Raw genomic sequence first — 24,006 nt, 5'->3', positions numbered from 1 at the left:
GCCCTGCTCTTGAAATGCGAACGTCTGCAGATAGCTGGCAGGCAGAAGGGGCTATCCTGGAAAGCTGTTGCTCAGCCTCATCTGCCCATGGCACTGTTCGCATAGAGGCACAGAGAATGGGGCTGCTTGCTTATCTTGCCACTTGAAACTTCAAACGCATGCTGGGAATGGTGGTGTTCCTGCCAGGCTGCTTTTGCAGCCCTGCTCCGAAAGTGCGAACGTCTGCAGATAGCTGGCAGGCAGAAGGGGCTATCCTGGAAAGCTGTTGCTCAGCGTCATCTGCCCATGGCTCTGCTCGCACAGAGGCACAGAGAATGGGGCTGCTTGCTTGTCTTGCCACCTCAAACTTCAAACGTAGCCTGGGAAAGATGGTGTACCTGCCAGGCTCCTTTCGCAGCCCTGCTCTTGAAATGCGAACGTCTGCAGATAGCTGACAGGCAGAAGGGGCTAGCCTGGAAAGCTGTTGCTCAGCCTCATCTGCCCATGGCACTGTTCGCATAGAGGCACAGAGAATGGGGCTGCTTGCATATCTTGCCACTTGAAACTTCAAACGTAGCCTGGGAAAGATGGTGTACCTGCCAGGCTCCTTTCGCAGCCCTGCTCTTGAAATGCGAACGTCTGCAGATAGCTGGCAGGCAGAAGGGGCTAGCCTGGAAAGCTGTTGCTCAGCCTCATCTGCCCATGGCAGTGCTCGCACAGAGGCACAGAGAATGGGGCTGCTTGCTTGTCTTGCCACCTCAAACTTCAAACGTAGCCTCGGAAAGTTGGTGTCCCTGCCAGGCTCCTTTCGCAGCCCTGCTCCGAAAGTGCGAACGTCTGCAGATAGCTGGCAGCCAGAAGGGGCTAGCCTGGAAAGCTGTTGCTCAGCCTCATCTGCCCATGGCACTGTTCGCACAGAGGCACAGAGAATGGGGCTGCTTGCTTATCTTGCCACTTGAAACTTCAAATGCATGCTGGGAATGGTGGTGTCCCTGCCAGGCTCCTTTTGCAGCCCTGCTCCGAAAGTGCGAACGTCTGCAGATAGCTGGCAGGCAGAAGGGGCTATCCTGGAAAGCTGTTGCTCAGCGTCATCTGCCCATGGCACTGCTCGCACAGAGGCACAGAGAATGGGGCTGCTTGCTTGTCTTGCCACCTCAAACTTCAAACGTAGCCTGGGAAAGATGGTGTACCTGCCAGGCTCCTTTCGCAGCCCTGCTCTTGAAATGCGAACGTCTGCAGATAGCTGGCAGGCAGAAGGGGCTATCCTGGAAAGCTGCTGCTCAGCCTCATCTGCCCATGGCACTGTTCGCATAGAGGCACAGAGAATGGGGCTGCTTGCTTATCTTGCCACTTGAAACTTCAAACGCATGCTGGGAATGGTGGTGTTCCTGCCAGGCTGCTTTTGCAGCCCTGCTCCGAAAGTGCGAACGTCTGCAGATAGCTGGCAGGCAGAAGGGGCTATCCTGGAAAGCTGTTGCTCAGCGTCATCTGCCCATGGCACTGCTCGCACAGAGGCACAGAGAATGGGGCTGCTTGCTTGTCTTGCCACCTCAAACTTCAAACATAGCCTGGGAAAGTTGGTGTCCCTGCCAGGCTCCTTTCGCAGCCCTGCTCTTGAAATGCGAACGTCTGCAGATAGCTGGCAGGCAGAAGGGGCTATCCTGGAAAGCTGTTGCTCAGCCTCATCTGCCCATGGCACTGTTCGCATAGAGGCACAGAGAATGGGGCTGCTTGCTTATCTTGCCACTTGAAACTTCAAACGCATGCTGGGAATGGTGGTGTTCCTGCCAGGCTGCTTTTGCAGCCCTGCTCCGAAAGTGCGAACGTCTGCAGATAGCTGGCAGGCAGAAGGGGCTATCCTGGAAAGCTGTTGCTCAGCGTCATCTGCCCATGGCACTGCTCGCACAGAGGCACAGAGAATGGGGCTGCTTGCTTGTCTTGCCACCTCAAACTTCAAACGTAGCCTGGGAAAGATGGTGTCCCTGCCAGGCTCCTTTCGCAGCCCTGCTCTTGAAATGCGAACGTCTGCAGATAGCTGGCAGGCAGAAGGGGCTAGCCTGGAAAGCTGTTGCTCAGCCTCATCTGCCCATGGCACTGTTCGCATAGAGGCACAGAGAATGGGGCTGCTTGCATATCTTGCCACTTGAAACTTCAAACGTAGCCTGGGAAAGATGGTGTACCTGCCAGGCTCCTTTCGCAGCCCTGCTCTTGAAATGCGAACGTCTGCAGATAGCTGGCAGGCAGAAGGGGCTAGCCTGGAAAGCTGTTGCTCAGCCTCATCTGCCCATGGCAGTGCTCGCATAGAGGCACAGAGAATGGGGCTGCTTGCTTGTCTTGCCACCTCAAACTTCAAACGTAACCTCGGAAAGTTGGTGTCCCTGCCAGGCTCCTTTCGCAGCCCTGCTCCGAAAGTGCGAACGTCTGCAGATAGCTGGCAGCCAGAAGGGGCTAGCCTGGAAAGCTGTTGCTCAGCCTCATCTGCCCATGGCACTGTTCGCACAGAGGCACAGAGAATGGGGCTGCTTGCTTATCTTGCCACTGGAAACTTCAAATGCATGCTGGGAATGGTGGTGTCCCTGCCAGGCTCCTTTTGCAGCCCTGCTCCGAAAGTGCGAACGTCTGCAGATAGCTGGCAGGCAGAAGGGGCTATCCTGGAAAGCTGTTGCTCAGCCTCATCTGCCCATGGCACTGCTCGCACAGAGGCACAGAGAATGGGGCTGCTTGCTTGTCTTGCCACCTCAAACTTCAAACGTAGCCTGGGAAAGATAGTGTACCTGCTAGGCTCCTTTCGCAGCCCTTGTCTTGAAATGCGAACGTCTGCAGATAGCTGGCAGCCAGAAGGGGCTAGCCTGGAAAGCTGTTGCTCAGCCTCATCTGCCCATGGCACTGTTCGCATAGAGGCACAGAGAATGGGGCTGCTTGCTTATCTTGCCACTTGAAACTTCAAACGCATGCTGGGAATGGTGGTGTTCCTGCCAGGCTGCTTTTGCAGCCCTGCTCCGAAAGTGCGAACGTCTGCAGATAGCTGGCAGGCAGAAGGGGCTATCCTGGAAAGCTGTTGCTCAGCGTCATCTGCCCATGGCACTGCTCGCACAGAGGCACAGAGAATGGGGCTGCTTGCTTGTCTTGCCACCTCAAACTTCAAACGTAGCCTGGGAAAGATGGTGTACCTGCCAGGCTCCTTTCGCAGCCCTGCTCTTGAAATGCGAACGTCTGCAGATAGCTGGCAGGCAGAAGGGGCTATCCTGGAAAGCTGTTGCTCAGCCTCATCTGCCCATGGCACTGTTCGCATAGAGGCACAGAGAATGGGGCTACTTGCTTATCTTGCCACTTGAAACTTCAAACGCATGCTGGGAATGGTGGTGTTCCTGCCAGGCTGCTTTTGCAGCCCTGCTCCGAAAGTGCGAATGTCTGCAGATAGCTGGCAGGCAGAAGGGGCTATCCTGGAAAGCTGTTGCTCAGCGTCATCTGCCCATGGCACTGCTCGCACAGAGGCACAGAGAATGGGGCTGCTTGCTTGTCTTGCCACCTCAAACTTCAAACGTAGCCTGGGAAAGATGGTGTACCTGCCAGGCTCCTTTCGCAGCCCTGCTCTTGAAATGCGAACGTCTGCAGATAGCTGGCAGGCAGAAGGGGCTATCCTGGAAAGCTGTTGCTCAGCCTCATCTGCCCATGGCACTGTTCGCATAGAGGCACAGAGAATGGGGCTGCTTGCATATCTTGCCACCTCAAACTTCAAACGTAGCCTGGGAAAGATGGTGTACCTGCCAGGCTCCTTTCGCAGCCCTGCTCTTGAAATGCGAACGTCTGCAGATAGCTGGCAGGCAGAAGGGGCTATCCTGGAAAGCTGTTGCTCAGCCTCATCTGCCCATGGCACTGTTCGCATAGAGGCACAGAGAATGGGGCTGCTTGCTTATCTTGCCACTTGAAACTTCAAACGCATGCTGGGAATGGTGGTGTTCCTGCCAGGCTGCTTTTGCAGCCCTGCTCCGAAAGGGCGAACGTCTGCAGATAGCTGGCAGGCAGAAGGGGCTATCCTGGAAAGCTGTTGCTCAGCCTCATCTGCCCATGGCACTGCTCGCACAGAGGCACAGAGAATGGGGCTGCTTGCTTGTCTTGCCACCTCAAACTTCAAAGGTAGCCTGGGAAATATAGTGTACCTGCTAGGCTCCTTTCGCAGCTCTGCTCTTGAAATGCGAACGTCTGCAGATAGCTGGCAGGCAGAAGGGGCTATCCTGGAAAGCTGTTGCTCAGCCTCATCTGCCCATGGCACTGTTCGCATAGAGGCACAGAGAATGGGGCTGCTTGCTTATCTTGCCACTTGAAACTTCAAACGCATGCTGGGAATGGTGGTGTCCCTGCCAGGCTCCTTTTGCAGCCCTGCTCCGAAAGTGCGAACGTCTGCAGATAGCTGGCAGCCAGAAGGGGCTAGCCTGGAAAGCTGTTGCTCAGCCTCATCTGCCCATGGCAGTGCTCGCACAGAGGCACAGAGAATGGGGCTGCTTGCTTATCTTGCCACTTGAAACTTCAAACGCATGCTGGGAATGGTGGTGTCCCTGCCAGGCTCCTTTTGCAGCCCTGCTCCGAAAGTGCGAACGTCTGCAGATAGCTGGCAGGCAGAAGGGGCTATCCTGGAAAGCTGTTGCTCAGCGTCATCTGCCCATGGCACTGCTCGCACAGAGGCACAGAGAATGGGGCTGCTTGCTTGTCTTGCCACCTCAAACTTCAAACGTAGCCTGGGAAAGTTGGTGTCCCTGCCAGGCTCCTTTCGCAGCCCTGCTCCGAAAGTGCGAACGTCTGCAGATAGCTGGCAGGCAGAAGGGGCTAGCCTGGAAAGCTGTTGCTCAGCCTCATCTGCCCATGGCAGTGCTCGCACAGAGGCACAGAGAATGGGGCTGCTTGCTTGTCTTGCCACCTCAAACTTCAAACGTAGCCTGGGAAAGATGGTGTACCTGCCAGGCTCCTTTCGCAGCCCTGCTCTTGAAATGCGAACATCTGCAGATAGCTGGCAGGCAGAAGGGGCTAGCCTGGAAAGCTGTTGCTCAGCCTCATCTGCCCATGGCACTGTTCGCATAGAGGGACAGAGAATGGGGCTGCTTGCATATCTTGCCACTTGAAACTTCAAACGTAGCCTGGGAAAGATGGTGTACCTGCCAGGCTCCTTTCGCAGCCCTGCTCTTGAAATGCGAACGTCTGCAGATAGCTGGCAGCCAGAAGGGGCTATCCTGGAAAGCTGTTGCTCAGCCTCATCTGCCCATGGCACTGTTCGCATAGAGGCACAGAGAATGGGGCTGCTTGCTTATCTTGCCACTGGAAACTTCAAATGCATGCTGGGAATGGTGGTGTCCCTGCCAGGCTCCTTTTGCAGCCCTGCTCCGAAAGTGCGAACGTCTGCAGATAGCTGGCAGGCAGAAGGGGCTATCCTGGAAAGCTGTTGCTCAGCCTCATCTGCCCATGGCACTGCTCGCACAGAGGCACAGAGAATGGGGCTGCTTGCTTGTCTTGCCACCTCAAACTTCAAACGTAGCCTGGGAAAGATAGTGTACCTGCTAGGCTCCTTTCGCAGCCCTTGTCTTGAAATGCGAACGTCTGCAGATAGCTGGCAGCCAGAAGGGGCTAGCCTGGAAAGCTGTTGCTCAGCCTCATCTGCCCATGGCACTGTTCGCATAGAGGCACAGAGAATGGGGCTGCTTGCTTATCTTGCCACTTGAAACTTCAAACGCATGCTGGGAATGGTGGTGTTCCTGCCAGGCTGCTTTTGCAGCCCTGCTCCGAAAGTGCGAACGTCTGCAGATAGCTGGCAGGCAGAAGGGGCTATCCTGGAAAGCTGTTGCTCAGCCTCATCTGCCCATGGCACTGTTCGCATAGAGGCACAGAGAATGGGGCTGCTTGCATATCTTGCCACCTCAAACTTCAAACGTAGCCTGGGAAAGATGGTGTACCTGCCAGGCTCCTTTCGCAGCCCTGCTCTTGAAATGCGAACGTCTGCAGATAGCTGGCAGGCAGAAGGGGCTATCCTGGAAAGCTGTTGCTCAGCCTCATCTGCCCATGGCACTGTTCGCATAGAGGCACAGAGAATGGGGCTGCTTGCTTATCTTGCCACTTGAAACTTCAAACGCATGCTGGGAATGGTGGTGTTCCTGCCAGGCTGCTTTTGCAGCCCTGCTCCGAAAGGGCGAACGTCTGCAGATAGCTGGCAGGCAGAAGGGGCTATCCTGGAAAGCTGTTGCTCAGCCTCATCTGCCCATGGCACTGCTCGCACAGAGGCACAGAGAATGGGGCTGCTTGCTTGTCTTGCCACCTCAAACTTCAAACGTAGCCTGGGAAATATAGTGTACCTGCTAGGCTCCTTTCGCAGCTCTGCTCTTGAAATGCGAACGTCTGCAGATAGCTGGCAGGCAGAAGGGGCTATCCTGGAAAGCTGTTGCTCAGCGTCATCTGCCCATGGCACTGTTCGCATAGAGGCACAGAGAATGGGGCTGCTTGCTTATCTTGCCACTTGAAACTTCAAACGCATGCTGGGAATGGTGGTGTCCCTGCCAGGCTCCTTTTGCAGCCCTGCTCCGAAAGTGCGAACGTCTGCAGATAGCTGGCAGCCAGAAGGGGCTAGCCTGGAAAGCTGTTGCTCAGCCTCATCTGCCCATGGCAGTGCTCGCACAGAGGCACAGAGAATGGGGCTGCTTGCTTATCTTGCCACTTGAAACTTCAAACGCATGCTGGGAATGGTGGTGTCCCTGCCAGGCTCCTTTTGCAGCCCTGCTCCGAAAGTGCGAACGTCTGCAGATAGCTGGCAGGCAGAAGGGGCTATCCTGGAAAGCTGTTGCTCAGCGTCATCTGCCCATGGCACTGCTCGCACAGAGGCACAGAGAATGGGGCTGCTTGCTTGTCTTGCCACCTCAAACTTCAAACGTAGCCTGGGAAAGTTGGTGTCCCTGCCAGGCTCCTTTTGCAGCCCTGCTCCGAAAGTGCGAACGTCTGCAGATAGCTGGCAGGCAGAAGGGGCTAGCCTGGAAAGCTGTTGCTCAGCCTCATCTGCCCATGGCAGTGCTCGCACAGAGGCACAGAGAATGGGGCTGCTTGCTTGTCTTGCCACCTCAAACTTCAAACGTAGCCTGGGAAAGATGGTGTACCTGCCAGGCTCCTTTCGCAGCCCTGCTCTTGAAATGCGAACATCTGCAGATAGCTGGCAGGCAGAAGGGGCTAGCCTGGAAAGCTGTTGCTCAGCCTCATCTGCCCATGGCACTGTTCGCATAGAGGGACAGAGAATGGGGCTGCTTGCATATCTTGCCACTTGAAACTTCAAACGTAGCCTGGGAAAGATGGTGTACCTGCCAGGCTCCTTTCGCAGCCCTGCTCTTGAAATGCGAACGTCTGCAGATAGCCGGCAGGCAGAAAGGGCTAGCCTGGAAAGCTGTTGCTCAGCCTCATCTGCCCATGGCAGTGCTCGCACAGAGGCACAGAGAATGGGGCTGCTTGCTTGTCTTGCCACCTCCAACTTCAAACGTAGCCTCGGAAAGTTGGTGTCCCTGCCAGGCTCCTTTCGCAGCCCTGCTCCGAAAGTGCGAACGTCTGCAGATAGCTGGCAGCCAGAAGGGGCTAGCCTGGAAAGCTGTTGCTCAGCCTCATCTGCCCATGGCACTGTTCGCACAGAGGCACAGAGAATGGGGCTGCTTGCTTATCTTGCCACTTGAAACTTCAAATGCATGCTGGGAATGGTGGTGTCCCTGCCAGGCTCCTTTTGCAGCCCTGCTCCGAAAGTGCGAACGTCTGCAGATAGCTGGCAGGCAGAAGGGGCTATCCTGGAAAGCTGTTGCTCAGCCTCATCTGCCCATGGCAGTGCTCGCACAGAGGCACAGAGAATGGGGCTGCTTGCTTGTCTTGCCACCTCAAACTTCAAACGTAGCCTGGGAAAGATAGTGTACCTGCTAGGCTCCTTTCGCAGCCCTTGTCTTGAAATGCGAACGTCTGCAGATAGCTGGCAGCCAGAAGGGGCTAGCCTGGAAAGCTGTTGCTCAGCCTCATCTGCCCATGGCACTGTTCGCATAGAGGCACAGAGAATGGGGCTGCTTGCTTATCTTGCCACTTGAAACTTCAAACGCATGCTGGGAATGGTGGTGTTCCTGCCAGGCTGCTTTTGCAGCCCTGCTCCGAAAGTGCGAACGTCTGCAGATAGCTGGCAGGCAGAAGGGGCTATCCTGGAAAGCTGTTGCTCAGCGTCATCTGCCCATGGCACTGCTCGCACAGAGGCACAGAGAATGGGGCTGCTTGCTTGTCTTGCCACCTCAAACTTCAAACATAGCCTGGGAAAGTTGGTGTCCCTGCCAGGCTCCTTTCGCAGCCCTGCTCTTGAAATGCGAACGTCTGCAGATAGCTGGCAGGCAGAAGGGGCTATCCTGGAAAGCTGTTGCTCAGCCTCATCTGCCCATGGCACTGTTCGCATAGAGGCACAGAGAATGGGGCTGCTTGCTTATCTTGCCACTTGAAACTTCAAACGCATGCTGGGAATGGTGGTGTTCCTGCCAGGCTGCTTTTGCAGCCCTGCTCCGAAAGTGCGAACGTCTGCAGATAGCTGGCAGGCAGAAGGGGCTATCCTGGAAAGCTGTTGCTCAGCGTCATCTGCCCATGGCACTGCTCGCACAGAGGCACAGAGAATGGGGCTGCTTGCATATCTTGCCACTTGAAACTTCAAACGTAGCCTGGGAAAGATGGTGTACCTGCCAGGCTCCTTTCGCAGCCCTGCTCTTGAAATGCGAACGTCTGCAGATAGCTGGCAGGCAGAAGGGGCTAGCCTGGAAAGCTGTTGCTCAGCCTCATCTGCCCATGGCAGTGCTCGCACAGAGGCACAGAGAATGGGGCTGCTTGCTTGTCTTGCCACCTCAAACTTCAAACGTAGCCTCGGAAAGTTGGTGTCCCTGCCAGGCTCCTTTCGCAGCCCTGCTCCGAAAGTGCGAACGTCTGCAGATAGCTGGCAGCCAGAAGGGGCTATCCTGGAAAGCTGTTGCTCAGCCTCATCTGCCCATGGCACTGTTCGCATAGAGGCACAGAGACTGGGGCTGCTTGCTTGTCTTGCCACCTCAAACTTCAAACGTAGCCTGGGAAATATAGTGTACCTGCTAGGCTCCTTTCGCAGCTCTGCTCTTGAAATGCGAACGTCTGCAGATAGCTGGCAGGCAGAAGGGGCTATCCTGGAAAGCTGTTGCTCAGCCTCATCTGCCCATGGCACTGTTCGCATAGAGGCACAGAGAATGGGGCTGCTTGCTTATCTTGCCACTTGAAACTTCAAACGCATGCTGGGAATGGTGGTGTTCCTGCCAGGCTGCTTTTGCAGCCCTGCTCCGAAAGTGCGAACGTCTGCAGATAGCTGGCAGGCAGAAGGGGCTATCCTGGAAAGCTGTTGCTCAGCGTCATCTGCCCATGGCACTGCTCGCACAGAGGCACAGAGAATGGGGCTGCTTGCTTGTCTTGCCACCTCAAACTTCAAACGTAGCCTGGGAAAGATGGTGTACCTGCCAGGCTCCTTTCGCAGCCCTGCTCTTGAAATGCGAACGTCTGCAGATAGCTGGCAGGCAGAAGGGGCTATCCTGGAAAGCTGTTGCTCAGCCTCATCTGCCCATGGCACTGTTCGCATAGAGGCACAGAGAATGGGGCTGCTTGCTTATCTTGCCACTTGAAACTTCAAACGCATGCTGGGAATGGTGGTGTTCCTGCCAGGCTGCTTTTGCAGCCCTGCTCCGAAAGTGCGAACGTCTGCAGATAGCTGGCAGGCAGAAGGGGCTATCCTGGAAAGCTGTTGCTCAGCGTCATCTGCCCATGGCACTGCTCGCACAGAGGCACAGAGAATGGGGCTGCTTGCTTGTCTTGCCACCTCAAACTTCAAACATATCCTGGGAAAGTTGGTGTCCCTGCCAGGCTCCTTTCGCAGCCCTGCTCTTGAAATGCGAACGTCTGCAGATAGCTGGCAGGCAGAAGGGGCTAGCCTGGAAAGCTGTTGCTCAGCCTCATCTGCCCATGGCACTGTTCGCATAGAGGCACAGAGAATGGGGCTGCTTGCATATCTTGCCACTTGAAACTTCAAACGTAGCCTGGGAAAGATGGTGTACCTGCCAGGCTCCTTTCGCAGCCCTGCTCTTGAAATGCGAAAGTCTGCAGATAGCTGGCAGGCAGAAGGGGCTATCCTGGAAAGCTGTTGCTCAGCCTCATCTGCCCATGGCAGTGCTCGCACAGAGGCACAGAGAATGGGGCTGCTTGCTTGTCTTGCCACCTCAAACTTCAAACGTAGCCTCGGAAAGTTGGTGTCCCTGCCAGGCTCCTTTCGCAGCCCTGCTCTTGAAATGCGAACGTCTGCAGATAGCTGGCAGCCAGAAGGGGCTAGCCTGGAAAGCTGTTGCTCAGCCTCATCTGCCCATGGCACTGTTCGCATAGAGGCACAGAGAATGGGGCTGCTTGCTTATCTTGCCACTTGAAACTTCAAACGCATGCTGGGAATGGTGGTGTTCCTGCCAGGCTGCTTTTGCAGCCCTGCTCCGAAAGTGCGAACGTCTGCAGATAGCTGGCAGGCAGAAGGGGCTATCCTGGAAAGCTGTTGCTCAGCGTCATCTGCCCATGGCACTGCTCGCACAGAGGCACAGAGAATGGGGCTGCTTGCTTGTCTTGCCACCTCAAACTTCAAACGTAGCCTGGGAAAGATGGTGTACCTGCCAGGCTCCTTTCGCAGCCCTGCTCTTGAAATGCGAACGTCTGCAGATAGCTGGCAGGCAGAAGGGGCTATCCTGGAAAGCTGTTGCTCAGCCTCATCTGCCCATGGCACTGTTCGCATAGAGGCACAGAGAATGGGGCTGCTTGCTTATCTTGCCACTTGAAACTTCAAACGCATGCTGGGAATGGTGGTGTTCCTGCCAGGCTGCTTTTGCAGCCCTGCTCCGAAAGTGCGAACGTCTGCAGATAGCTGGCAGGCAGAAGGGGCTATCCTGGAAAGCTGTTGCTCAGCGTCATCTGCCCATGGCACTGCTCGCACAGAGGCACAGAGAATGGGGCTGCTTGCTTGTCTTGCCACCTCAAACTTCAAACGTAGCCTGGGAAAGATGGTGTACCTGCCAGGCTCCTTTCGCAGCCCTGCTCTTGAAATGCGAACGTCTGCAGATAGCTGGCAGGCAGAAGGGGCTATCCTGGAAAGCTGTTGCTCAGCCTCATCTGCCCATGGCACTGTTCGCATAGAGGCACAGAGAATGGGGCTGCTTGCATATCTTGCCACTTGAAACTTCAAACGTAGCCTGGGAAAGATGGTGTACCTGCCAGGCTCCTTTCGCAGCCCTGCTCTTGAAATGCGAACGTCTGCAGATAGCTGGCAGGCAGAAGGGGCTAGCCTGGGAAGCTGTTGCTCAGCCTCATCTGCCCATGGCAGTGCTCGCACAGAGGCACAGAGAATGGGGCTGCTTGCTTGTCTTGCCACCTCAAACTTCAAACGTAGCCTCGGAAAGTTGGTGTCCCTGCCAGGCTCCTTTCGCAGCCCTGCTCCGAAAGTGCGAACGTCTGCAGATAGCTGGCAGCCAGAAGGGGCTAGCCTGGAAAGCTGTTGCTCAGCCTCATCTGCCCATGGCACTGTTCGCACAGAGGCACAGAGAATGGGGCTGCTTGCTTATCTTGCCACTTGAAACTTCAAACGCATGCTGGGAATGGTGGTGTCCCTGCCAGGCTCCTTTTACAGCCCTGCTCCGAAAGTGCGAACGTCTGCAGATAGCTGGCAGGCAGAAGGGGCTATCCTGGAAAGCTGTTGCTCAGCCTCATCTGCCCATGGCACTGCTCGCACAGAGGCACAGAGAATGGGGCTGCTTGCTTGTCTTGCCACCTCAAACTTCAAACGTAGCCTGGGAAAGATAGTGTACCTGCTAGGCTCCTTTCGCCGCCCTGCTCTTGAAATGCGAACGTCTGCAGATAGCTGGCAGGCAGAAGGGGCTATCCTGGAAAGCTGTTGCTCAGCCTCATCTGCCCATGGCACTGTTCGCATAGAGGCACAGAGAATGGGGCTGCTTGCTTATCTTGCCACTTGAAACTTCAAACGCATGCTGGGAATGGTGGTGTTCCTGCCAGGCTGCTTTTGCAGCCCTGCTCCGAAAGTGCGAACGTCTGCAGATAGCTGGCAGGCAGAAGGGGCTATCCTGGAAAGCTGTTGCTCAGCGTCATCTGCCCATGGCACTGCTCGCACAGAGGCACAGAGAATGGGGCTGCTTGCTTGTCTTGCCACCTCAAACTTCAAACGTAGCCTGGGAAAGATGGTGTACCTGCCAGGCTCCTTTCGCAGCCCTGCTCTTGAAATGCGAACGTCTGCAGATAGCTGGCAGGCAGAAGGGGCTATCCTGGAAAGCTGTTGCTCAGCCTCATCTGCCCATGGCACTGTTCGCATAGAGGCACAGAGAATGGGGCTGCTTGCTTATCTTGCCACTTGAAACTTCAAACGCATGCTGGGAATGGTGGTGTTCCTGCCAGGCTGCTTTTGCAGCCCTGCTCCGAAAGTGCGAACGTCTGCAGATAGCTGGCAGGCAGAAGGGGCTATCCTGGAAAGCTGTTGCTCAGCGTCATCTGCCCATGGCACTGCTCGCACAGAGGCAAAGAGAATGGGGCTGCTTGCTTGTCTTGCCACCTCAAACTTCAAACGTAGCCTGGGAAAGATGGTGTACCTGCCAGGCTCCTTTCGCAGCCCTGCTCTTGAAATGCGAACGTCTGCAGATAGCTGGCAGGCAGAAGGGGCTATCCTGGAAAGCTGTTGCTCAGCCTCATCTGCCCATGGCACTGTTCGCATAGAGGCACAGAGAATGGGGCTGCTTGCATATCTTGCCACTTGAAACTTCAAACGTAGCCTGGGAAAGATGGTGTACCTGCCAGGCTCCTTTCGCAGCCCTGCTCTTGAAATGCGAACGTCTGCAGATAGCTGGCAGGCAGAAGGGGCTATCCTGGAAAGCTGTTGCTCAGCCTCATCTGCCCATGGCACTGTTCGCATAGAGGCACAGAGAATGGGGCTGCTTGCTTATCTTGCCACTTGAAACTTCAAACGTAGCCTGGGAAAGTTGGTGTCCCTGCCAGGCTCCTTTTGCAGCCCTGCTCCGAAAGTGCGAACGTCTGCAGATAGCTGGCAGGCAGAAGGGGCTATCCTGGAAAGCTGTTGCTCAGCCTCATCTGCCCATGGCACTGCTCGCACAGAGGCACAGAGAATGGGGCTGCTTGCTTGTCTTGCCACCTGAAACTTCAAACGTAGCCTGGGAAATATAGTGTACCTGCTAGGCTCCTTTCGCAGCTCTGCTCTTGAAATGCGAACGTCTGCAGATAGCTGGCAGGCAGAAGGGGCTATCCTGGAAAGCTGTTGCTCAGCCTCATCTGCCCATGGCACTGTTCGCATAGAGGCACAGAGAATGGGGCTGCTTGCTTATCTTGCCACTTGAAACTTCAAACGCATGCTGGGAATGGTGGTGTTCCTGCCAGGCTGCTTTTGCAGCCCTGCTCCGAAAGTGCGAACGTCTGCAGATAGCTGGCAGGCAGAAGGGGCTATCCTGGAAAGCTGTTGCTCAGCGTCATCTGCCCATGGCACTGCTCGCACAGAGGCACAGAGAATGGGGCTGCTTGCTTGTCTTGCCACCTCAAACTTCAAACGTAGCCTGGGAAAGATGGTGTACCTGCCAGGCTCCTTTCGCAGCCCTGCTCTTGAAATGCGAACGTCTGCAGATAGCTGGCAGGCAGAAGGGGCTATCCTGGAAAGCTGTTGCTCAGCCTCATCTGCCCATGGCACTGTTCGCATAGAGGCACAGAGAATGGGGCTGCTTGCTTATCTTGCCACTTGAAACTTCAAACGCATGCTGGGAATGGTGGTGTTCCTGCCAGGCTGCTTTTGCAGCCCTGCTCCGAAAGTGCGAACGTCTGCAGATAGCTGGCAGGCAGAAGGGGCTATCCTGGAAAGCTGTTGCTCAGCGTCATCTGCCCATGGCACTGCTCGCACAGAGGCACAGAGAATGGGGCTGCTTGCTTGTCTTGCCACCTCAAACTTCAAACGTAGCCTGGGAAAGATGGTGTACCTGCCAGGCTCCTTTCGCAGCCCTGCTCTTGAATTGCGAACGTCTGCAGATAGCTGGCAGGCAGAAGGGGCTATCCTGGAAAGCTGTTGCTCAGCCTCATCTGCCCATGGCACTGTTCGCATAGAGGCACAGAGAATGGGGCTGCTTGCTTATCTTGCCACTTGAAACTTCAAACGCATGCTGGGAATGGTGGTGTTCCTGCCAGGCTGCTTTTGCAGCCCTGCTCCGAAAGTGCGAACGTCTGCAGATAGCTGGCAGGCAGAAGGGGCTATCCTGGAAAGCTGTTGCTCAGCGTCATCTGCCCATGGCACTGCTCGCACAGAGGCACAGAGAATGGGGCTGCTTGCTTGTCTTGCCACCTCAAACTTCAAACATAGCCTGGGAAAGTTGGTGTACCTGCCAGGCTCCTTTCGCAGCCCTGCTCTTGAAATGCGAACGTCTGCAGATAGCTGGCAGGCAGAAGGGGCTAGCCTGGAAAGCTGTTGCTCAGCCTCATCTGCCCATGGCACTGTTCGCATAGAGGCACAGAGAATGGGGCTGCTTGCATATCTTGCCACTTGAAACTTCAAACGTAGCCTGGGAAAGATGGTGTACCTGCCAGGCTCCTTTCGCAGCCCTGCTCTTGAAATGCGAAAGTCTGCAGATAGCTGGCAGGCAGAAGGGGCTATCCTGGAAAGCTGTTGCTCAGCCTCATCTGCCCATGGCAGTGCTCGCACAGAGGCACAGAGAATGGGGCTGCTTGCTTGTCTTGCCACCTCAAACTTCAAACGTAGCCTCGGAAAGTTGGTGTCCCTGCCAGGCTCCTTTCGCAGCCCTGCTCTTGAAATGCGAACGTCTGCAGATAGCTGGCAGCCAGAAGGGGCTAGCCTGGAAAGCTGTTGCTCAGCCTCATCTGCCCATGGCACTGTTCGCATAGAGGCACAGAGAATGGGGCTGCTTGCTTATCTTGCCACTTGAAACTTCAAACGCATGCTGGGAATGGTGGTGTTCCTGCCAGGCTGCTTTTGCAGCCCTGCTCCGAAAGTGCGAACGTCTGCAGATAGCTGGCAGGCAGAAGGGGCTATCCTGGAAAGCTGTTGCTCAGCGTCATCTGCCCATGGCACTGCTCGCACAGAGGCACAGAGAATGGGGCTGCTTGCTTGTCTTGCCACCTCAAACTTCAAACGTAGCTTGGGAAAGATGGTGTACCTGCCAGGCTCCTTTCGCAGCCCTGCTCTTGAAATGCGAACGTCTGCAGATAGCTGGCAGGCAGAAGGGGCTAGCCTGGAAAGCTGTTGCTCAGCCTCATCTGCCCATGGCACTGTTCGCATAGAGGCACAGAGAATGGGGCTGCTTGCTTATCTTGCCACTTGAAACTTCAAACGCATGCTGGGAATGGTGGTGTTCCTGCCAGGCTGCTTTTGCAGCCCTGCTCCGAAAGTGCGAACGTCTGCAGATAGCTGGCAGGCAGAAGGGGCTATCCTGGAAAGCTGTTGCTCAGCGTCATCTGCCCATGGCACTGCTCGCACAGAGGCACAGAGAATGGGGCTGCTTGCTTGTCTTGCCACCTCAAACTTCAAACGTAGCCTGGGAAAGATGGTGTACCTGCCAGGCTCCTTTCGCAGCCCTGCTCTTGAAATGCGAACGTCTGCAGATAGCTGGCAGGCAGAAGGGGCTATCCTGGAAAGCTGTTGCTCAGCCTCATCTGCCCATGGCACTGTTCGCATAGAGGCACAGAGAATGGGGCTGCTTGCATATCTTGCCACTTGAAACTTCAAACGTAGCCTGGGAAAGATGGTGTACCTGCCAGGCTCCTTTCGCAGCCCTGCTCTTGAAATGCGAACGTCTGCAGATAGCTGGCAGGCAGAAGGGGCTAGCCTGGGAAGCTGTTGCTCAGCCTCATCTGCCCATGGCAGTGCTCGCACAGAGGCACAGAGAATGGGGCTGCTTGCTTGTCTTGCCACCTCAAACTTCAAACGTAGCCTCGGAAAGTTGGTGTCCCTGCCAGGCTCCTTTCGCAGCCCTGCTCCGAAAGTGCGAACGTCTGCAGATAGCTGGCAGCCAGAAGGGGCTAGCCTGGAAAGCTGTTGCTCAGCCTCATCTGCCCATGGCACTGCTCGCACAGAGGCACAGAGAATGGGGCTGCTTGCTTATCTTGCCACTTGAAACTTCAAATGCATGCTGGGAATGGTGGTGTCCCTGCCAGGCTCCTTTTGCAGCCCTGCTCCGAAAGTGCGAACGTCTGCAGATAGCTGGCAGGCAGAAGGGGCTAGCCTGGAAAGCTGTTGCTCAGCCTCATCTGCCCATGGCACTGCTCGCACAGAGGCACAGAGAATGGGGCTGCTTGCTTGTCTTGCCACCTCAAACTTCAAACGTAGCTTGGGAAAGATAGTGTACCTGCTAGGCTCCTTTCGCAGCCCTTGTCTTGAAATGCGAACGTCTGCAGATAGCTGGCAGCCAGAAGGGGCTATCCTGGAAAGCTGTTGCTCAGCCTCATCTGCCCATGGCACTGTTCGCATAGAGGCACAGAGAATGGGGCTGCTTGCTTATCTTGCCACTTGAAACTTCAAACGCATGCTGGGAATGGTGGTGTTCCTGCCAGGCTGCTTTTGCAGCCCTGCTCCGAAAGTGCGAACGTCTGCAGATAGCTGGCAGGCAGAAGGGGCTATCCTGGAAAGCTGTTGCTCAGCGTCATCTGCCCATGGCACTGCTCGCACAGAGGCACAGAGAATGGGGCTGCTTGCTTGTCTTGCCACCTCAAACTTCAAACGTAGCCTGGGAAAGATGGTGTACCTGCCAGGCTCCTTTCGCAGCCCTGCTCTTGAAATGCGAACGTCTGCAGATAGCTGGCAGGCAGAAGGGGCTATCCTGGAAAGCTGTTGCTCAGCCTCATCTGCCCATGGCACTGTTCGCATAGAGGCACAGAGAATGGGGCTGCTTGCTTATCTTGCCACTTGAAACTTCAAACGCATGCTGGGAATGGTGGTGTTCCTGCCAGGCTGCTTTTGCAGCCCTGCTCCGAAAGTGCGAACGTCTGCAGATAGCTGGCAGGCAGAAGGGGCTATCCTGGAAAGCTGTTGCTCAGCGTCATCTGCCCATGGCACTGCTCGCACAGAGGCACAGAGAATGGGGCTGCTTGCTTGTCTTGCCACCTCAAACTTCAAACATAGCCTGGGAAAGATGGTGTACCTGCCAGGCTCCTTTCGCAGCCCTGCTCTTGAAATGCGAACGTCTGCAGATAGCTGGCAGGCAGAAGGGGCTATCCTGGAAAGCTGTTGCTCAGCCTCATCTGCCCATGGCACTGTTCGCATAGAGGCACAGAGAATGGGGCTGCTTGCATATCTTGCCACTTGAAACTTCAAACGTAGCCTGGGAAAGATGGTGTACCTGCCAGGCTCCTTTCGCAGCCCTGCTCTTGAAATGCGAACGTCTGCAGATAGCTGGCAGGCAGAAGGGGCTATCCTGGAAAGCTGTTGCTCAGCCTCATCTGCCCATGGCACTGTTCGCATAGAGGCACAGAGAATGGGGCTGCTTGCTTATCTTGCCACTTGAAACTTCAAACGTAGCCTGGGAAAGTTGGTGTCCCTGCCAGGCTCCTTTCGCAGCCCTGCTCCGAAAGTGCGAACGTCTGCAGATAGCTGGCAGCCAGAAGGGGCTATCCTGGAAAGCTGTTGCTCAGCCTCATCTGCCCATGGCACTGCTCGCACAGAGGCACAGAGAATGGGGCTGCTTGCTTGTCTTGCCACCTCAAACTTCAAACGTAGCCTGGGAAAGTTGGTGTCCCTGCCAGGCTCCTTTCGCAGCCCTGCTCTTGAAATGCGAACGTCTGCAGATAGCTGGCAGGCAGAAGGGGCTATCCTGGAAAGCTGTTGCTCAGCCTCATCTGCCCATGGCACTGTTCGCATAGAGGCACAGAGAATGGGGCTGCTTGCTTATCTTGCCACTTGAAACTTCAAACGCATGCTGGGAATGGTGGTGTTCCTGCCAGGCTGCTTTTGCAGCCCTGCTCCGAAAGTGCGAACGTCTGCAGATAGCTGGCAGGCAGAAGGGGCTATCCTGGAAAGCTGTTGCTCAGCGTCATCTGCCCATGGCACTGCTCGCACAGAGGCACAGAGAATGGGGCTGCTTGCTTGTCTTGCCACCTCAAACTTCAAACGTAGCCTGGGAAAGATGGTGTACCTGCCAGGCTCCTTTCGCAGCCCTGCTCTTGAAATGCGAACGTCTGCAGATAGCTGGCAGGCAGAAGGGGCTAGCCTGGAAAGCTGTTGCTCAGCCTCATCTGCCCATGGCACTGTTCGCATAGAGGCACAGAGAATGGGGCTGCTTGCATATCTTGCCACTTGAAACTTCAAACGTAGCCTGGGAAAGATGGTGTACCTGCCAGGCTCCTTTCGCAGCCCTGCTCTTGAAATGCGAACGTCTGCAGATAGCTGGCAGGCAGAAGGGGCTAGCCTGGAAAGCTGTTGCTCAGCCTCATCTGCCCATGGCAGTGCTCGCACAGAGGCACAGAGAATGGGGCTGCTTGCTTGTCTTGCCACCTCAAACTTCAAACGTAGCCTCGGAAAGTTGGTGTCCCTGCCAGGCTCCTTTCGCAGCCCTGCTCCGAAAGTGCGAACGTCTGCAGATAGCTGGCAGCCAGAAGGGGCTAGCCTGGAAAGCTGTTGCTCAGCCTCATCTGCCCATGGCACTGTTCGCACAGAGGCACAGAGAATGGGGCTGCTTGCTTATCTTGCCACTTGAAACTTCAAATGCATGCTGGGAATGGTGGTGTCCCTGCCAGGCTCCTTTTGCAGCCCTGCTCCGAAAGTGCGAACGTCTGCAGATAGCTGGCAGGCAGAAGGGGCTATCCTGGAAAGCTGTTGCTCAGCCTCATCTGCCCATGGCAGTGCTCGCACAGAGGCACAGAGAATGGGGCTGCTTGCTTGTCTTGCCACCTCAAACTTCAAACGTAGCCTGGGAAAGACAGTGTACCTGCTAGGCTCCTTTCGCAGCCCTTGTCTTGAAATGCAAACGTCTGCAGATAGCTGGCAGCCAGAAGGGGCTAGCCTGGAAAGCTGTTGCTCAGCCTCATCTGCCCATGGCACTGTTCGCATAGAGGCACAGAGAATGGGGCTGCTTGCTTATCTTGCCACTTGAAACTTCAAACGCATGCTGGGAATGGTGGTGTTCCTGCCAGGCTGCTTTTGCAGCCCTGCTCCGAAAGTGCGAACGTCTGCAGATAGCTGGCAGGCAGAAGGGGCTATCCTGGAAAGCTGTTGCTCAGCGTCATCTGCCCATGGCACTGCTCGCACAGAGGCACAGAGAATGGGGCTGCTTGCTTGTCTTGCCACCTCAAACTTCAAACGTAGCCTGGGAAAGATGGTGTACCTGCCAGGCTCCTTTCGCAGCCCTGCTCTTGAAATGCGAACGTCTGCAGATAGCTGGCAGGCAGAAGGGGCTATCCTGGAAAGCTGTTGCTCAGCCTCATCTGCCCATGGCACTGTTCGCATAGAGGCACAGAGAATGGGGCTGCTTGCTTATCTTGCCACTTGAAACTTCAAACGTAGCCTGGGAAAGTTGGTGTCCCTGCCAGGCTCCTTTTGCAGCCCTGCTCCGAAAGTGCGAACGTCTGCAGATAGCTGGCAGGCAGAAGGGGCTATCCTGGAAAGCTGTTGCTCAGCCTCATCTGCCCATGGCACTGCTCGCACAGAGGCACAGAGAATGGGGCTGCTTGCTTGTCTTGCCACCTCAAACTTCAAACGTAGCCTGGGAAATATAGTGTACCTGCTAGGCTCCTTTCGCAGCTCTGCTCTTGAAATGCGAACGTCTGCAGATAGCTGGCAGGCAGAAGGGGCTATCCTGGAAAGCTGTTGCTCAGCCTCATCTGCCCATGGCACTGTTCGCATAGAGGCACAGAGAATGGGGCTGCTTGCTTATCTTGCCACTTGAAACTTCAAACGCATGCTGGGAATGGTGGTGTCCCTGCCAGGCTCCTTTTGCAGCCCTGCTCCGAAAGTGCGAACGTCTGCAGATAGCTGGCAGCCAGAAGGGGCTATCCTGGAAAGCTGTTGCTCAGCCTCATCTGCCCATGGCAGTGCTCGCACAGAGGCACAGAGAATGGGGCTGCTTGCTTGTCTTGCCACCTCAAACTTCAAACGTAGCCTGGGAAAGATGGTGTACCTGCTAGGCTCCTTTCGATGCCCTGCTCTTGAAATGCGAACGTCTGCAGATAGCTGGCAGCCAGAAGGGGCTAGCCTGGAAAGCTGTTGCTCAGCCTCATCTGCCCATGGCACTGTTCGCATAGAGGCACAGAGAATGGGGCTGCTTGCTTATCTTGCCACTTGAAACTTCAAACGCATGCTGGGAATGGTGGTGTCCCTGCCAGGCTCCTTTTGCAGCCCTGCTCCCAAAGTGCGAACATCTGCAGATAGCTGGCAGCCAGAAGGGGCTAGCCTGGAAAGCTGTTGCTCCGCCTCATCTGCCCATGGCACTGTTCGCATAGAGGCACAGAGAATGGGGCTGCTTGCTTGTCTTGCCACTTGAAACTTCAAACGTAGCCTGGGAAAGATGGTGTCCCTGCCAGGCTCCTTTCGCAGCCCTGCTCCGAAAGTGCGAACGTCTGCAGATAGCTGGCAGCCAGAAGGTGCTAGCCTGGAAAGCTGTTGCTCAGCCTCATCTGCCCATGGCACTGCTTACACAGAGGCACAGAGAATGAGGCTCCTTGATTGTCTTGCCACCTCAAACTTCAAACGTAGCCTGGGAAAGATGGTGTACCTGCTAGGCTCCTTTCGCAGCCCTGCTCTTGAAATGTGAACGTCTGCAGATACCTGGCAGCCAGAAGGGGCTATCCTGGAAAGCTGTTGCTCAGCCTCATCTGCCCATGGCAGTGCTCGCACAGAGGCACAGAGAATGGGGCTGCTTGCTTGTCTTGCCACCTCAAACTTCAAACGTAGCCTGGGAAAGATGGTGTACCTGCCAGGCTCCTTTCGCAGCCCTGCTCTTGAAATGCGAACGTCTGCAGATAGCTGGCAGCCAGAAGGGGCTAGCCTGGAAAGCTGTTGCTCAGCCTCATCTGCCCATGGCACTGTTCGCATAGAGGCACAGAGAACGGGGCTGCTTGCTTATCTTGCCACTTGAAACTTCAAACGCATGCTGGGAATGGTGGTGTCCCTGCCAGGCTCCTTTTGCAGCCCTGCTCCGAAAGTGCGAACGTCTGCAGATAGCTGGCAGCCAGAAGGGGCTATCCTGGAAAGCTGTTGCTCAGCCTCATCTGCCCATGGCAGTGCTCGCACAGAGGCACAGAGAATGGGGCTCCTTGCTTGTCTTGCCACCTCAAACTTCAAAGGTAGAATGGGAAAGATGGTGTACCTGCTAGGCTCCTTTCGCAGCCCTGCTCTTGAAATGCGAACGTCTGCAGATAGCTGGCAGCCAGAAGGGGCTAGCCTGGAAAGCTGTTGCTCAGCCTCATCTGCCCATGGCACTGTTCGCATAGAGGCACAGAGAATGGGGCTGCTTGCTTATCTTGCCACTTGAAACTTCAAACGCATGCTGGGAATGGTGGTGTCCCTGCCAGGCTCCTATCACAGCCCTGCTCCGAAAGTGCGAGCGTCTGCAGATAGCTGGCAGGCAGAAGGGGCTATCCTGGAAAGCTATTGCTCAGCCTCATCTGCCCATGGCAGTGCTCGCACAGAGGCACAGAGAATGGGGCTGCTTGCTTGTCTTGCCACCTCAAACTTCAAACGTAGCCTGGGAAAGTTGGTGTCCCTGCCAGGCTCCTTTTGCAGCCCTGCTCCGAAAGTGCGAACGTCTGCAGATAGCTGGCAGGCAGAAGGGGCTATCCTGGAAAGCTGTTGCTCAGCCTCATCTGCCCATGGCACTGTTCGCATAGAGGCACAGAGAATGGGGCTGCTTGCTTATCTTGCCACTTGAAACTTCAAACGCATGCTGGGAATGGTGGTGTTCCTGCCAGGCTGCTTTTGCAGCCCTGCTCCGAAAGTGCGAACGTCTGCAGATAGCTGGCAGGCAGAAGGGGCTATCCTGGAAAGCTGTTGCTCAGCGTCATCTGCCCATGGCACTGCTCGCACAGAGGCACAGAGAATGGGGCTGCTTGCTTGTCTTGCCACCTCAAACTTCAAACGTAGCCTGGGAAAGATGGTGTACCTGCCAGGATCCTTTCGCAGCCCTGCTCTTGAAATGCGAACGTCTGCAGATAGCTGGCAGCCAGAAGGGGCTAGCCTGGAAAGCTGTTGCTCAGCCTCATCTGCCCATGGCACTGTTCGCATAGAGGCACAGAGAATGGGGCTGCTTGCTTATCTTGCCACTTGAAACTTCAAACGCATGCTGGGAATGGTGGTGTTCCTGCCAGGCTGCTTTTGCAGCCCTGCTCCGAAAGTGCGAACGTCTGCAGATAGCTGGCAGGCAGAAGGGGCTATCCTGGAAAGCTGTTGCTCAGCGTCATCTGCCCATGGCACTGCTCGCACAGAGGCACAGAGAATGGGGCTGCTTGCTTGTCTTGCCACCTCAAACTTCAAACGTAGCCTGGGAAAGATGGTGTACCTGCCAGGCTCCTTTCGCAGCCCTGCTCTTGAAATGCGAACGTCTGCAGATAGCTGGCAGGCAGAAGGGGCTATCCTGGAAAGCTGTTGCTCAGCCTCATCTGCCCATGGCACTGTTCGCATAGAGGCACAGAGAATGGGGCTGCTTGCTTATCTTGCCACTTGAAACTTCAAACGCATGCTGGGAATGATGGTGTTCCTGCCAGGCTGCTTTTGCAGCCCTGCTCCGAAAGTGCGAACGTCTGCAGATAGCTGGCAGGCAGAAGGGGCTATCCTGGAAAGCTGTTGCTCAGCGTCATCTGCCCATGGCACTGCTCGCACAGAGGCACAGAGAATGGGGCTGCTTGCTTGTCTTGCCACCTGAAACTTCAAACGTAGCCTGGGAAAGTTGGTGTCCCTGCCAGGCTCCTTTTGCAGCCCTGCTCCGAAAGTGCGAACGTCTGCAGATAGCTGGCAGGCAGAAGGGGCTAGCCTGGAAAGCTGTTGCTCAGCCTCATCTGCCCATGGCACTGTTCGCATAGAGGCACAGAGAATGGGGCTGCTTGCTTATCTTGCCACTTGAAACTTCAAACGCATGCTGGGAATGGTGGTGTTCCTGCCAGGCTGCTTTTGCAGCCCTGCTCCGAAAGTGCGAACGTCTGCAGATAGCTGGCAGGCAGAAGGGGCTATCCTGGAAAGCTGTTGCTCAGCGTCATCTGCCCATGGCACTGCTCGCACAGAGGCACAGAGAATGGGGCTGCTTGCTTGTCTTGCCACCTCAAACTTCAAACGTAGCCTGGGAAAGATGGTGTACCTGCCAGGCTCCTTTCGCCGCCCTGCTCTTGAAATGCGAACGTCTGCAGATAGCTGGCAGCCAGAAGGGGCTAGCCTGGAAAGCTGTTGCTCAGCCTCATCTGCCCATGGCACTGTTCGCATAGAGGCACAGAGAATGGGGCTGCTTGCTTATCTTGCCACTTGAAACTTCAAACGCATGCTGGGAATGGTGGTGTTCCTGCCAGGCTGCTTTTGCAGCCCTGCTCCGAAAGTGCGAACGTCTGCAGATAGCTGGCAGGCAGAAGGGGCTATCCTGGAAAGCTGTTGCTCAGCCTCATCTGCCCATGGCACTGCTCGCACAGAGGCACAGAGAATGGGGCTGCTTGCTTGTCTTGCCACCTCAAACTTCAAACGTAGCCTGGGAAAGATGGTGTACCTGCCAGGCTCCTTTCGCAGCCCTGCTCTTGAAATGCGAACGTCTGCAGATAGCTGGCAGGCAGAAGGGACTATCCTGGAAAGCTGTTGCTCAGCCTCATCTGCCCATGGCACTGTTCGCATAGAGGCACAGAGAATGGGGCTGCTTGCATATCTTGCCACTTGAAACTTCAAACGTAGCCTGGGAAAGATGGTGTACCTGCCAGGCTCCTTTCGCAGCCCTGCTCTTGAAATGCGAACGTCTGCAGATAGCTGGCAGGCAGAAG

Source organism: Opisthocomus hoazin, chromosome 33 (assembly GCF_030867145.1).
Source record: "Opisthocomus hoazin isolate bOpiHoa1 chromosome 33, bOpiHoa1.hap1, whole genome shotgun sequence".
NCBI classification, from domain to species: domain Eukaryota; kingdom Metazoa; phylum Chordata; class Aves; order Opisthocomiformes; family Opisthocomidae; genus Opisthocomus; species Opisthocomus hoazin.
The sequence above is the reverse complement of the archived record's forward strand: the minus strand, read 5'-3'. Positions refer to the sequence as shown.